The sequence below is a fragment of the Crocuta crocuta genome, unplaced genomic scaffold, assembly GCF_008692635.1.
Source record: "Crocuta crocuta isolate KB4526 unplaced genomic scaffold, BGI_CrCroc_1.0 scaffold396, whole genome shotgun sequence".
In the NCBI taxonomy this organism is placed as follows: domain Eukaryota; kingdom Metazoa; phylum Chordata; class Mammalia; order Carnivora; family Hyaenidae; genus Crocuta; species Crocuta crocuta.
This window is the reverse complement of record NW_027533259.1, coordinates 2,986,399-3,001,044: the sequence shown is the minus strand read 5'-3', so window position 1 is coordinate 3,001,044 and position 14,646 is coordinate 2,986,399. Positions and strand designations below refer to the sequence as shown.

General features: G+C 40.4%; 1 protein-coding gene across 5 annotated transcripts in view; it reads right to left on the bottom strand.

The window, feature by feature from the left end:
• The window catches only part of NAPEPLD (N-acyl phosphatidylethanolamine phospholipase D), a 43,180-nt gene extending 28,559 nt beyond the window's left edge, over positions 1–14,621 (bottom strand). For 4 of the 5 annotated variants that reach the window (XM_077746979.1, XM_077746981.1, XM_077746983.1 and 1 more), the window contains exon 1: positions 14,381–14,621. The gene's annotated coding sequence lies outside the window, so the exon portion shown is untranslated. The other variant, XM_077746980.1, reaches the window with a different exon arrangement.
• Between the last annotated feature and the right edge of the window lie 25 nt (positions 14,622–14,646).

Genomic DNA, 14,646 nt, shown 5'->3' with positions numbered 1-14,646 from the left:
TGTCTTTTCATGTGCCCCCATTTTCTTTCCTCCCATACACGCAGGCTCTCACCCCAATCAATTTGTGGAACTAATTCTCTAACAAATAGCCACCCTCTCTCAACACGCTCTTCACCCCAACACACACGAAATCCAGTCTTCAGGAGTGATATTTTTAAAGACATATCTGATAGAAAACTAACAAAATGGAAAAACCTCCAGAAGATTCCGTTGGTTCTCAGAATGAGGGCAAAGGTCGGGAAGATGGTCTATGAAGGTGTTTTTAGCGCTGCCCACTCTCCTTTACTCCAAACACAAGCCTTAATCTACTTTCTCAAATGCATCATGTTCCCACCTCCGGGCCACCTATCGCCATCACAGGGCCTTTGTACTCGATATTTTAAAACCCCCAGGATCATGTGCTACTGTGAAAGTGTTCAAGCAACACGAGATGGTGGCACTATGTTGTCCCATTTCACACTATGCACGGTGAGTGAAAGGATAGGAGAAAACCAGAAGGACATGGAAACCCGAACCGTAACCATCTGGACTTGTTCATTTGGAGGAAAAGTACTGGCAGTCCATTCGGTGAACGTGCAAAGTGACAAGGTCTATACACAGGTGCTCCAGAGACAAAGTGAGCCTCGGCCAGCAGAGACGGAGGGAGCCTGCGTGAGATCTGGGTCACGTGAGAAGGCTCCTCATCAAATCTAGTCTTCTGTAGTGGAGAGTGACAATCTCACAATGGTTATCTCTTAACACCAAAGATAAAATGCTGAGAAAACTAAGACTGAAGATGAACAGGTTCTATGTGTGGCCCTGCTAGTAACTAGCTTTCACCTTTGCCAACTGACAAACCCTGTAACATATCCAGGCTGGAGTTTCCTTAATTAAACGTAGCAAATCTCCTCATTATTTCTGGTTATAGATCTCTCTCCAAATTTAACAACGTAAGTAAAAATTCAGCCTGGATCTCTGGCCAACAGTAAGTGAAAGGAGAGGTGTGAACTCATGAGTTCAAAACCAGATGAAGTTTACAATTTTAGGCACCATGAATGGTAAGGTACACTGTTATTTTATGTGTCACTAAGAAAGTAACAATATCAATTATAATGTCATGCATCATATGACATAACCTGGTATCAGTGGTGTTCAAATGTGCATAAAATGTCTGTCCTGACATTGATGAAAGGCACCAGTTTTTATATGCAAATATAGATTCTGGAAGAGGAGCAAAAACATTAACCTTGGTGATTAAATATAATCAGAACCACAATTTATTTGCTGACCCTCCTTTCCTCTGTGAACAGCTAACTCTGTGAATAGCTAACTTTGGACTAAAAACCTAGAATCCAGAAGCAAATTTAAACAAAGCCCTATGACAACTAATATAAAATATAAATGCTCCTCTTTAAGGAACAATTTGTTGGGGTGCCTGGGTGGCTCAATCGGTTAAGTGTCCAACTTTGGCTCAGGTCATGATCTTGCCGCTCATGAGTTCCAAACCCATGTCAGGCTCTGTGCTAACAGCTTGGAGCCTGGAGCCTGCTTCAGATTATGTCATTTCCCTCTTTCTGTACCTCCCCTGCTCTTCTCTTTCTCTCAAAATTAAATAAAATATTAAAAAAAAAAGAGGCCTCTACAGCTTCATAGTAAAGAACAATTTGTTATAAAAAGGACAACACATTGTCTACGGCATAACACCCTGAACACGCCTGATCTCATCTAAAAAGGACAACATAAATTCCATTTAGTAATTATCAACTACATTCTCCACATTTCTCTGGAGATTAATTGCCTACTTAACAGGAGAAGAACTTACCCCAAAGTCTGTAACCAAAGAGAGATCTGAGCTGTGACATTTGGTGAAAACAAGTGTGCCAAGTACAAATATTTTATTTCAATAACTCCACACATGGGCAAAATGCTTTCAAAAAACAAGAACTCTCTATTTCAAAAGCAAATGTTTTATCCTTTCTTCTCTGACATTTAAGATTTGCCAGCTGCCTACAGTGAATGCATTATTTAAAAAATTAAAGAAAAGAACTACATTAGTACAATGTATGTTTGGGATTTCAACGTACTCCTAAATCACTACATTGCAAATCATTATTCTTAGGGGTGACATTTAATAAATACTATTTGATTGTATTGAGTGACTATCCATTACATGCCCACAAAGATGCTGACATTAAATCTGGAAAACATCCAGAACTGTATTTTCAGGTATCTAAAAACAACTAAAAATTCACAATTTTATATTCGTGGTCCTATGTTTAGTGAAGAAAAGGGTCCTTTTGATGCAATGCTAGGTAATATAGCTAATGAAACTATTTTAATTCACTGAAATGTCTGCAAAGGACTTCCGTAGATTAAATTAAACCATTTCCATCCTTCACATGCAATATAGGCTTCTGCTGAGACTGGTATTAATCCCCACATGCATATCGGAGTCTGGTGGGAGGGAAGATATGTCCAAATGTGGGAAGTACACTGGCTAATGAAAGGGAGAATGTTCTGTGGGAGGTATATGCCCCACACACATTAACAAAGGAAATACCACACTGTTTGTTATCTGTGAATTTTCTTTCTTTTACTCACTTTGTTGACTTAACAACCAGTTTCACCAAAAAGCTAAGAAAGCAAAGCAAGTCACTTAATATACAATACCTGGGAGCACACTAAAAACAAGTTATGACAGCTTTTCACGAACAATTTTTCAGTCAAAAATATGTTAGAATATATATGCATACATATGTACACTTAGATAGATGTACATATAGGATAAATCTATGTATCACACCAAATAATTTACCTTCACAAAAGTGAAAAGAACATTAGGTGGGAGTGTAAAAGACAGGACACCAGTTTTACCACTAATTGCAGAGATACTAGCATGGGGAAGGCAACCTAATCTCTCTAAAAGTGGGCTTACATACCTGTTAAATAAAGATAGCTCCTAAATATCTCCTTGAAGCACAGTAATAAGAAGCAATGACATCATGGAGTAGTATCTCCAACCACTATCCAAATGCAAATTGTTATGAAAAATCAATCATAGGATAAGTAGAAACTTTTGATCCAATAGAATTGTTTTTCAAATGAAAAATAACACTTTAGAATTCTAGATAGATTTAAAAACAGATTGCTGAAATTTTTCTTTCCTTAAAATTTTTGTTAAAAAAAGTATTTGGGGGGGGGGGCACCTGGGTGGCTAAGTCAGTTAGGCATCCAACTCTTGATATCAGCTCAGGTCCTGATCTTAGGGTTGGGAGTTCAAGCCTCCAGATGGGCTCTATGCTGGGTGTGGAACCTACTTAAAAAAAAAAAAAAGTATTTTTATAAAAAGTCTAAGTTTCCTTATCCTTTATAATAATCAAAGTATTGTGTTTAAAAAAAAAAACTTTAGGGGCGCCTGGGTGGCTTAGTCGGTTAAGCGTCCGACTTTCGCTTAGGTCATGATCTCGCGGTACATGGGTTCGAGCCCCGCATCGGGCTCTGTGCTGACTGCCAGATCAGAGCCTGGAGCCTGTTTCAGTCTGTGACTCCCTCTCTCTCTAACCCTCCCCTGCTCACGCTGTCTCTCTCTAGAAATAAATAAAACATTTAAAAAAAAAAACTTTAAATTTGTCTTATAAAGTGTTCATCTGATTATAAACAGAAAAGAAACTTCAATAGTTCAACAAATGAAAACGTTAATTCACACATCAGGATCCACAGAATGGCGGCACTGCCCGGGTTGCCTGGCCCACAAACCTAAACCCAGATCAGCCTGCACTTAAGGGAAACCCGTCAGGGAATCTGAACACACATCAAACACAATTCCCCAACTCAGCTTAGCTAGCTTACCTTACCCTAAGAACAGGACCTGCTAGCCTTGTTAAGAAAACCCGACCTCCTTCCCAATCATGCGCTGTTTCCATGTCACCTCTTCTGTGCTCTATAAAATGGACTAGTGCAAAAAATTTCTCAGGAAGAGTGCTCCACTCCTTCTGAAGCACCGTACACCCGAGATCCATGGATTACTAAATTGTGTTACTTGTGTTGACACAAGTAATTCACAAACAAATGCTACCTTAGCAAAAGCACCAAAGACTTAGAATAGACCATTTTGAGAGGAATGAATGCAGAACACACCTAACTCTCCGGGATACAAATTAGAGAACATGTTTTCTCTTCAAAAACTAGTCCAGGACAGGGGCGGCTGGGTGGCTCAGTCAGTTGAGCGTCCAACTTCGGCTTGGGTCATGGTCTCGCAGTCTGTGAGTTCGAGCCCTGCATCGGACTCTGTGCTGATGGCTTGGAGCCTGGAGCCTGCTTTGGATTCTGTGTCTCCCTCTCTCCCTGTTCCTTCCCAGCTCACACTCTGTCTCTCTTGCTCTCAAAAATAAAGATTTAAAAATTAAAACAAAAACAAAAACTACTTTAGGACAACAGATGTTGTTGATCACAGAACACCAAAGGCTTTGAAAATATGTGCTATTTCAGAAAATTCAATATACTGAACTAAAAGTCATTTCACAGGCTTTTAAAAGGTTTTAAGGCACTAAAATATGCACACTGTAGGTGCTTCCTCTACAAGAAAAGCTTTTCCTATATGTAAATAAACAAAGGGTTTTTTTAAATATTTATTTATTTGTTTATTTAGAGAGAGAGAGACAGACAGAATCCGAAGCAGGCTCCAGGCTCTGAGTTGTCAGCACAGAGCCCAACGCGGGGCCCGAACCATGAACCCTGAGATCATGACCTGAGCCAAATAAACAGTGGGACACTTAACCAACAGAGCCAACCAGGCACCCCTCAAATAAACACATTAAAAAGAGAAAAAGGGGCATCCAGTCACGTGCTCTTTCTCAAAATAAACTTTAAAAAAATGTATTAGAAAGCAAATATTTGATTAGAATTAGAAACCATAAACAAGATAAGAATTGGAAACAATAAACTAAACAAGGTAGCTTAAGACCAAAGCCCATTTTATTATTTTTTTAATGTTTATTTATTGGGGGGGGAGAGGAGCAGAGAGAGAGGGGGACAGAGGATCCCAAGCAGGCTCCACGCTGACAGCAGAGAGCCTGATGCAGGGCTTGAGCCATGAGAGCATGACCTGAGCTGAAGTTGGATGCTTAACACGCTGAGCCACCCAGGCGCCCCAAGACTAAAGCGCATTTTAAAATACCCCCTAGAGTAATACAACTGGAATCCTTAGGATAATCATACTAAAATGGCATGTTAAGGTAAACTGAGAAAGCATGCATAAAGTTGTAGGGTTACTGAAAGGACACAGTTATCACCCTCTCAGTATCTTAAAAATAATGCAAATAAAAAGTACAGATTCATCTCTGGTATAATCAGTAACACTTGTATGATATAATTACTTAATTGAAAAGGTTGGGGATGGTGGGGAGGAAAGACTAACTTGATGGCTGAGAAACTTACAAGTGTACCCTAAATCTGTTATATGACCTCATGTGCTCATTTACTGTTCCTTAAGCCAAGATTTGAACAAAAGTATTCTTTCAAAATGTGGCCTCTCTCTCTCCTGTCTCTATCTCCATCAATTATGCAAAAAGAAAGCTTTTTGTTTTTTAAAGTATAACCCATAAAGAAAAGGAATGGAGAAACTGGTCTTCAAAGCTCCTGGAGAGAAAGGAAAGGGAGTGAGGGGAAAAGCACTCTCTTTTACTTCTGACCTCAGTTGTGGTTTCAACTTTTCCTGTACTGATCTTTCTCAATGTACAGCAGGGTGAATCCCGATTAAACCCATCCTGAAGCTGGAAATATCTCCGGTTAAAAATGCATTCAACACACCTAATCTACCCAACATCACAGCTAAGCCTAGCCTACCTTGCATGTGCTTAGAACACTTCCATAAGTCAGTCTACACTTGGGCAACATCATCTAACACAAAGACTGTTTTGGAATAATAAAGGGCTGAACAGCTCATGTATTTACTGACTCTATTGATAGTGAAAACAGAATGGCCATGTGTCGACTGCTGACCTTCATGATTGCAGGGCTGACTGGGAGCCTGAGTACCACCAGGATCATATCATGAACGTTAGCCTGGAACAGTTTCAAAGTTTGGTTTCTACCATGTATGTATGGCTCTCGCACCATCATAACACTGAAAAACTGAAAGTCAAACCATTGTAGGTCAAGACTGCACTCAATTCTGTAACATTTATTTTTTTCTTTTTAAAAGTTTATTTATTTTGAGAGAGAGAGAGCAGAGGAGAGTCAGAGAAAAGTAGAGAGAAAATCCCAAGTAGGCTCCATGACTCCAGTGAGGAGCCCCGACTCTCGGCTCAAACTCACAAACCAGGAGATCATGACCTGAGCCAAGATCAAGAGTCAGATGCTTCAGTGATTGAGCCACCCCTGCGCCCCTGAATCCTTTAACACTTAAAAAGTCACTTACTATCATTGAGATTCACTTTCTCCATCTGTAAAATAAGAGGCCTTAATAAGGCCCTTCCACCTCTGATTCTAACAGCCGATGGCTGAACCAGAGAGCCTGCCCAGGCCTCAGAAGAACTGTCCCCTCTAATGTGGCTACTCCCAAACCACGTGCCCTTCCCAGTCCCAGCCCCCGCATGTCAGAGGCTCCCAGCCCAAGTTAGCTCAGATGCAGCCACCTTCTCAGGCTGGGCAGCATGGAATAAGCACAGTATTTTTCATCCGACAACAGCAAGGTTAGCTGCTCGGAGAAAATGTAGTTTCATGGGTTTATAAAGCAGACCAGGAGATGATTTAGAGCTTAAAAATATTTCAGAAGACATTTCACGACAAATCTGATCATCAAACAGCCATTAGATTTCTACCCTCATAACAAGATTTCAGATATAATTTGTGGGGGCCTATATACTTAAATCATTCTTAGAGTCATTTGCCAAACACTGGTTAAATGTCTACTATACCTAAATTCTAGCTTTCCAGATATGGTGGGCAGTACAAGCCTCTGACCTCCAAGCATTCAGAATCCATTAGGGGGAAAAATCATCATAAGCAACCATATTGATTTTGGAGACATAGGTTTACAAAAGTGTCAGCTATGAATACTGAAAACTGTAGTTTTTAGTATAAGGCATTTCCGTAACTGGCCAAACTCAACCGGTAAGGAATAATTCTCCCTGTATGCCACGCTGACAGGAAGTTCTGTGACCCATGGGATCAGGGATGCCAAAGTCACTGATAAAAAGCTGAATGACAAAAAACAAACCAATAGTGGGGGTTTTTTACAAGGAAGCAAGGCCCGGGGCACCACTGGGATGAGACCCTGTCCAGCCCATCTCCTGACAGTGTAACAGCAGGTTCAGAGTGGCATTGTGGGCCATCCCCAAGAGGTCAACTAACAGAATCTTCAAGTTCAAAGGATTTTTGAGATTCCCTAAGTTCAACCCAGTATATTTTCAGAATACTAGGAAGTACATAGTAAATTATAAAAGCACATAAAAAATGGATATAATTAAAATACACTTGAATCAGTTATCAGGAGAAACCACATTACCAGGAAGGAGCACAAAAATGTAAAACATCTTAAAACAAATATTTCCCAGCTCATCATCTCTAAGTCTTATAGTTTCCTTGTCTGGTGCCCATTCACTGTGGTGCTGGACAGAATGTACATAAACCTTAGCCTAGTATCTGGCACACAATAAACCCTCAATAACTGTAAGCCACTATCTAGTATATTCTAAGAACTTCAGTGGAATACATATTCCATTTTAAATTTCTGCACTTATAAGCCATGGGAGCAGAGGGTAATGGCATGAATAAAATGAAATGAAACTCTGTAATGTTTTTGTTCTTATACTTGAGTAAAAGCAACTCCCAGTCTTCCTGGAATTCATACAACTCAAAACAATTATGAAACCATGATTCTCCAGGGGCGCCTGGGTGGCTCAGTCGGTTGAGTGTCTGACTTCCGCTCAGGTCATGACTTCACGGATCATGGGTTCGAGCCCTGCATCGGGCTCTGTGCTGACAGCTAGCTCAGAGCCTGGAGCCTGCTTCAGATTTTGTATCTCCCTCTCTCTCTGACCCTCCCCTGCTCATGCTGTCTCTCTCTCTCCCTCTGAAATAAATGAAATGTTAAAAAAATTTTTTTTAATTAAAAAAAAGAAATCACGGTTCTCCAAAGGATTCCTATGCAACCCACAGCCCTCATGGCCCCAGCGACTCTGTGGATTTACCAGGAGACTCTTCATAAACCTTGAATAGTGTCCTGGCTCTGAAAATAATAACCCTCTCCACTCTCACCTCCTATCTCTCCTTATGGCCCCCCCAGGGAGAAAAATGTGCAAATTCATGATACTAATAGTAGCCACATCTACAAACAGTACTTTCCCCAGAGCCTGAACCCCAATTACCGGAATTCTTTGGCTCAAAGGACTTCCCACCATAGGAACCTGTAAAACAGGCAAAGCATGGCCAACTTTGGCTAAATGTCCCCCAAAGCAATTCAGCGTCTGATATCTCCTACCCAAGTGATGACTAATCTCAGTGCTCTGCCATGTCCCCTTCCGGTGGTCAAAACAGGTTATTAAGATATGATGTGATTTCCAATGTAACTGATAGAGAGGAGCCCCACATTGTTACCAAAGTATTTCCAAGCCAGCTGAATACAAAGCCTTCCCCCTGGGATTCTCAAGGCTGGTTGCACATCAGACAAAGACATGGAGGCTGTTAAATTATACTTGAGTCGAGGCACCCGAGTGGCTCAGGCAGTTGGGCATCCGACTTCAGCTCCAGTCATGATCTCATGGCTCATGAATTCAAACCCCGCGTTGGGTTCTGTGCTGACAGCTCGGATCCTGGAGCCTGCTTTGGATCCTGTCTCCCTCTCTCTCTGCCCCTCTCTTGCTTGTGCTCTGTCCCTCTCAAATAGAAATAAACATTAAAATAAATGTTAACTATACTTGAAGCTACTGAATCAAAATGTCAGGTGGGGGTCCCCAGATAGTTTTTTAAAACTCTGTGGGTGATTCCAATACAGGCAGGGTTAAGAACCGCTACTTTGAATTAGTCACTGGCATAAAGGTAGGACAAGCATTTAAGAAGGACCAAAGGGACTTTCTGATACCCATGAATTTATACTAGCCTGACAAATACCAACAAGAAAGCCTGCTCTTCCTCCCTGTCCCACACTACAAGTTAGAGAGGGGGCATCACCCCACAATGACCACACAGCACGAGGACTGGGAAGACCACATTGCCAAGGACAAAGATTGATACATCACAGACTTGTATTCACTCCAGCTGGGTCACAGATTCGACTCTGTGCTCCCAGGAAGCCAAAACAAAAGAAAAGGAAACATACTCAGTGGTGATTCACATTGCCTATTATAACCCAGAGTAGCCTATACATAGGAGTGCTCAATAATATTTATTGAATGAATAAATCAAGAACAGGAGTTAAATCTCCTAATTACTCTTCACTAGGACAGAGTTCATGGTGTTTGAAAAAAACTTGTTGGGAGTCAAAATTATAAAAGAAGCAAAAGTATCCAAAGGACACTGAGACAAAAAGTCAACAGTGGGCATTACCATTACTAATTACAGAAAGAAAAAACGAAAAATCTCAGGGAATTCCTGAGGCCTTGAATCCTATGCTTGTCAAGTTGTGACCTAGTGGTAAAGACTAGACAATGCCTACCATAAAATCTAGTCCCCTCCCCCATTTATCTCCAGTAACAGACCCTCGGTTTTACTAGGGTTACTAGCTCTGCGCCACCTAAATGACTACCTTTCCCCTACCTTTCCAACTAGGGATCAGCCATACTGATGACATTTTGTGATTCAAGCAAAAGAAGTCTCACAGGATCCTCTGGGAGTCTCCCTAAGGGAAAGGGAGACATTCTTTTTGATTCTTCCTGCATCTTGCTGACTGGTGCCACTGTGAGCCATGAATACATGGGTGACTCCTGGGAAGGGCACAGATGTCTGAAAGGACTTCAGGGACCCCCATAACAAGTCTGGAATTTCCAACTCCAGGCCTCCCCACATGAATCCCAACTGAGACAATAACCACAGCTGCAAAGTTCAGGGAAGCTATGAAAACGGAATCCTTCCTAACCCAAACGTGGGTACGCCGAGCAGCAGACATGACTGCTACTGTTTATCGCTGTACTTACTATGTGCACCTACTATGCACCACTTTAAATGTATGTTATCGCATTTGATCCTCACAACATCCCCAGGAGGCAGATATTACCCTTATGTTAAAGGTCATGTCACAAAAGGCTTACAGAGTTTAACAGTTTGCATCAAGTGAAAAAGCTGATTAACCGCTGGGTCTAGAGATCCAACCGAAGTTGAATCAGATTCCAAAGTCTATGCTCTTTCCACTCATTATGCGGAATCTGTAAGGAAAACCCCATGAATTTAGAACGGATACCAGTTTCACGGTTAGTAACCTACAGCAAACAGATAAAGTGTCACAGACAGGCTGGCCTAAAAAAGGCTTTCAACACCGTCTTGTTTTTTGTTCCTTTCAAAGTCATAAGCATTTATAAAGGAACTTATCAGGGAACTTACTAGTTCCCTTATAAATATAACTGCCCTTTTAATTTTACATGGAGAAGATTTCAAATGATGTGACCCATTTAATTGAACTGTTCTCATTTAAAGTTACATTGTGAAGAACCAACAAATAATGAATTCTCTTTATATAGTTCTATATTTCAGTCATATAAACAGAGACTACGTGAGGCCTTGAAGAGCTTTTTGAACAAACAATAATGAATTTTTTATATAGCTCTATATTTCAGTCATGTAAACAGAAACTATATGTGAGGCCTTGAAGAGCTTTTCCTTGCCTTGAAAAGAGGTCTCTGAGTCTGTCCAGCACATAACCACCCAGCATCTTACCCTTCCAACCAGGAAGAATTGTTAATCAAGTTCCATGAAGAGACACCTTCAGGCATGGGGATCAATGCATCTAGTGAGCCCAGGGCTTTCCCAGTTTCAGCACGGAGAGTCCTACATCCGGGGAACTTCCTCAGTCCCGAGAAAACCTGGAGGAATGGTCACTCTATGGCCTCGGGGTACCATATAAATGCATAGTTAGGTCTTCAACAAGACTTACTAAAATATGAGCAGTTTATAGTAAATCGGAGATGAGCACGATTATAAAGTATCATTTTAAGATATTTAGGCTGTTAAGCAAAAAGGAATTATAAAGCTCTACACATTCATGCTTAACCAAGAGAATGTTGTTGAGAACATCAAAAGTTTGTCAAACTCTTCAATGTAACGGTATTCAACATGTCTACCAGCATCTGCATTCGCCAGTTAAAAACAAGCTCTGAAGAGCACATATACATTTATACACAATGAACAGCTCATCTATGCATAAAATTGAGATACTATACGGGCAAAGAATGAGAGAGAAAATCAACTTTCATCCCAGAGTGTTAAAGTACCTCATCTCTGTGAAATGGTGGAAAAGTCTAATTTTGAGGTTTGAGTTTTGTGGTATCATGATTGACTAAAAACTCTTGCAAGAGTAAAACAGGAAATCTGTAAATTAAAGAGGTTGGACCAGGTACACACTGAAGTCTCTTCTAACTTGAACATTCTATGGCTCAAGTTCATCACTGTGTGAACCCCTTTAACTTTATACGTGAAGCGAGTCAGGCTGGAGAGTTATAGGACATTCCGAGGCTCCAGCTCTGCCTGGTGATAGAGCCTGGACTACTTAGGAGCCAAGCCCTCATCATAATTATGTTTAACAACACTTGGACCAAAAGAGCACATGATCAGAATAAAAAGATAAGGACACATTTCACCTCATGTCGGATATTTTACTTAGTTTAGCTCATAAACAGATAAATGGGCTTCAAGTTTTTAAAAAAGGGAGTCTAGAAACTCTTTAAACTGTCCTTAGTTACTTCAACCATATAATAGCACCATATTCTGAATATATACACAGTACTACTTTTCACAAACTGTCCCAGCAAGCCAAAGGAATGAACACAGTAACTTAAAGACAGAACAAACATCTTTGTAGTTTGAAGAACTACAGAAAACTTTCCAAACCAATTACTGCTTGTTGCCCAAATGTCCTAGCACCAGGGTCTTTGTAAGCAAAGCAAACAGGCATCTGAGCAGTTTAAGGAGTGCCAGAAACAATCAGGAAGCTTGGTGTTTCTTTATTCTGACAACTTTACTTTTATAAATAAGAGAGATTTCAAAAGAGCATGGAAGTGTACAGGCACTTCCTGTTCAGTCAGTATGTTACTATTTCTTAATCTGGGAAGACCCCCCCCCCCACGAAATTAGATAAACATGAAAATCTGCTGCCTTCAAGGGAAAAGAGGGATTGTTTTAGGTAGCAGGTCCATACGGAGTTATTTCTCAGTCACACTTTTGAATTTATGCAGATCCACCTATATGCCAGTGCTGGGCCTCTTTAACCAAGATACCAGTCATTCACAAACAATAGGTTTAGGGGTACAATCTGTGGCTGTGATGCTGAGCGACACCACTCTACTTCGGCTTCATTGGCATACCCTTCTGACAAGAGGCAGCTGTGGATATTACTAGGGAAGGCCAGAGTTGCTGTGCTAAGGGGCCCTGGGCAAATCACTAAAATCTCCCAGGCTCTCAGTTTCCTGTTTGCATTATCTGTGAAATGGCATTAATAATTTCACACATTGTAGGTTTACTAAATTAAAAATACATAAATGTTGAAAGGGCTTTGTAAGTCATACTTATAATACATTATTTTACCACCTGATATGGCAAAAGACTGCATTTCTGACATAACGAAACTGACCCTGGGGTCATAGGAGTTCATACATAATCTATCACAAAAGTCTGTTAATAAAATATTTAAATACACAATAAATAGTTGTTAATTCAAAGGACAAGTCCAGCAAAGCACTAACTATAAACTAGAGATAGGTAGAATTCTTCAGTATTATAGCAGTTACAATGGTTTACTACTTGAGCCTTATGCTAAAAATCACACAGGTAATTTTTTAATGTCAATTTTATACATGCTCTCACAGCCCTTCAGCATAAAGGTGTTCATTAACCATTACTTATGGGCACAGTTCATTCCCCAAATAACACTTCAATGCTAACACTTTTTACTTGTGTGCTTTTCAATCTAAAATGCCAGATCAACACAGCCTCCCAGCTACAGCCATATTCTTATTTACATAAAAAGAGTAGAATGGAATGGAAAAACCCACTACATCCACAGCCATCTACCACTACAAAGAAAAAGCAGAATGAAACACCAAAATCAAAAGCAAACAGTACTTTTCCAAACAGAGACAAAATGTTCTTAAAAATCCCCTCAGTTTCCCAAACTCACAAACACCAAAGGAACATAATACTCTTTTCAAACAAGCATGAGAATGACTCTATCAACTAAAACATTACCAAAACCCTACAATGGAATGCTTATATTAAGATGTCCTTCATACATTTATCCTTGGACTACTTTAAAAATTAAGTTTTGCAATATGAAATCCGTACAACTTGTAATGGTGAGTGTAAACAAGGTATGAGAAATACACTAAATATTACCCTCTCTTGGAGACTTACCGAAATTCTTTCAACAGGAAAGCCTGCAGAATCTAACAAAAAAAATTTTTTTTAATTGGGACTATATTTTCAGTTAACCCAGAAGAGTTTTAAGTGAAGTCAACCTCTCTTAAATACACTTGCCCTAATTTCTTCTCTCACAGACCTAATGTTTTCTTGCAACATCAAACTACTGTGGGATATGGGTAATCTTTTTAAAGATTACATAACTTCTTTCTAAACGATATCGAGGTCTGAGGCTAAATCAAAAACACTATAATACAAATAGAAATGCTAGATACCCATTTTTAACCAAGATTGAAATCGCTTAATTTTCAGAGAGTTGTATCTCAGGAGTGACTTTCTCAATAAATTACTCGGAATTATCAAATAGGAAACACTTCATGCTCAGCCAGAGTCTTTAAGGAGGTGAGTCATATTGTAACAGTAAAGGCAAAGGACAAGAACTAAATGACCTTTCAAAGGCTAACTTTTCTCACTCTCTTCATATTCTCCAGGTTCGGTTGCTGTGTTGATATCAGATCGTAGCCCAAGGAAGCATATTTATCTCAACTATCAGGACCACAGCGAGTTTTACCCCAGGGCGGGAAAACGCCCGCAATAATAAGCCAACTTAAGAAACCACCACAGAACAGAAAACTCAGAAAACACCGGTTTCCACCACCCGACTCCACCTTGCTCCTTTCTTTTGCTCTTCCATCTGTGGTTAACTTTCAAGACAAAAGCAAAGAAACCTGTTGGAATGGATTTTTAAAGATAAATACCCTATGTGAAGAAGAAATAAGTTGCTCTAAGGAAGCTGTCGACCCATTCATTTACATACAGCCCCAGAAAATACACCCACATGTATTTCGATCAGCGAAGATGTAACCTGGTGATGTGCCGAGAAGACGGAATCTAAAACAAGTCCCAGAGACGGCTGCTCTCCCAACAGAAAAAAAAATAATGATAATGATAATAACGCGGTTCTTCACCCAGGCAGCTCCACGGACGCGGGCTCTGCAACTCTGGAGGTGCAGAAATTCAAACGAACCCCTGCCGCTCAGAAGTGCAGCATCTCCGGGACCAGACAGGGCTCGGCCCGGGTAATCCCACCCACTGCGCGCTCCA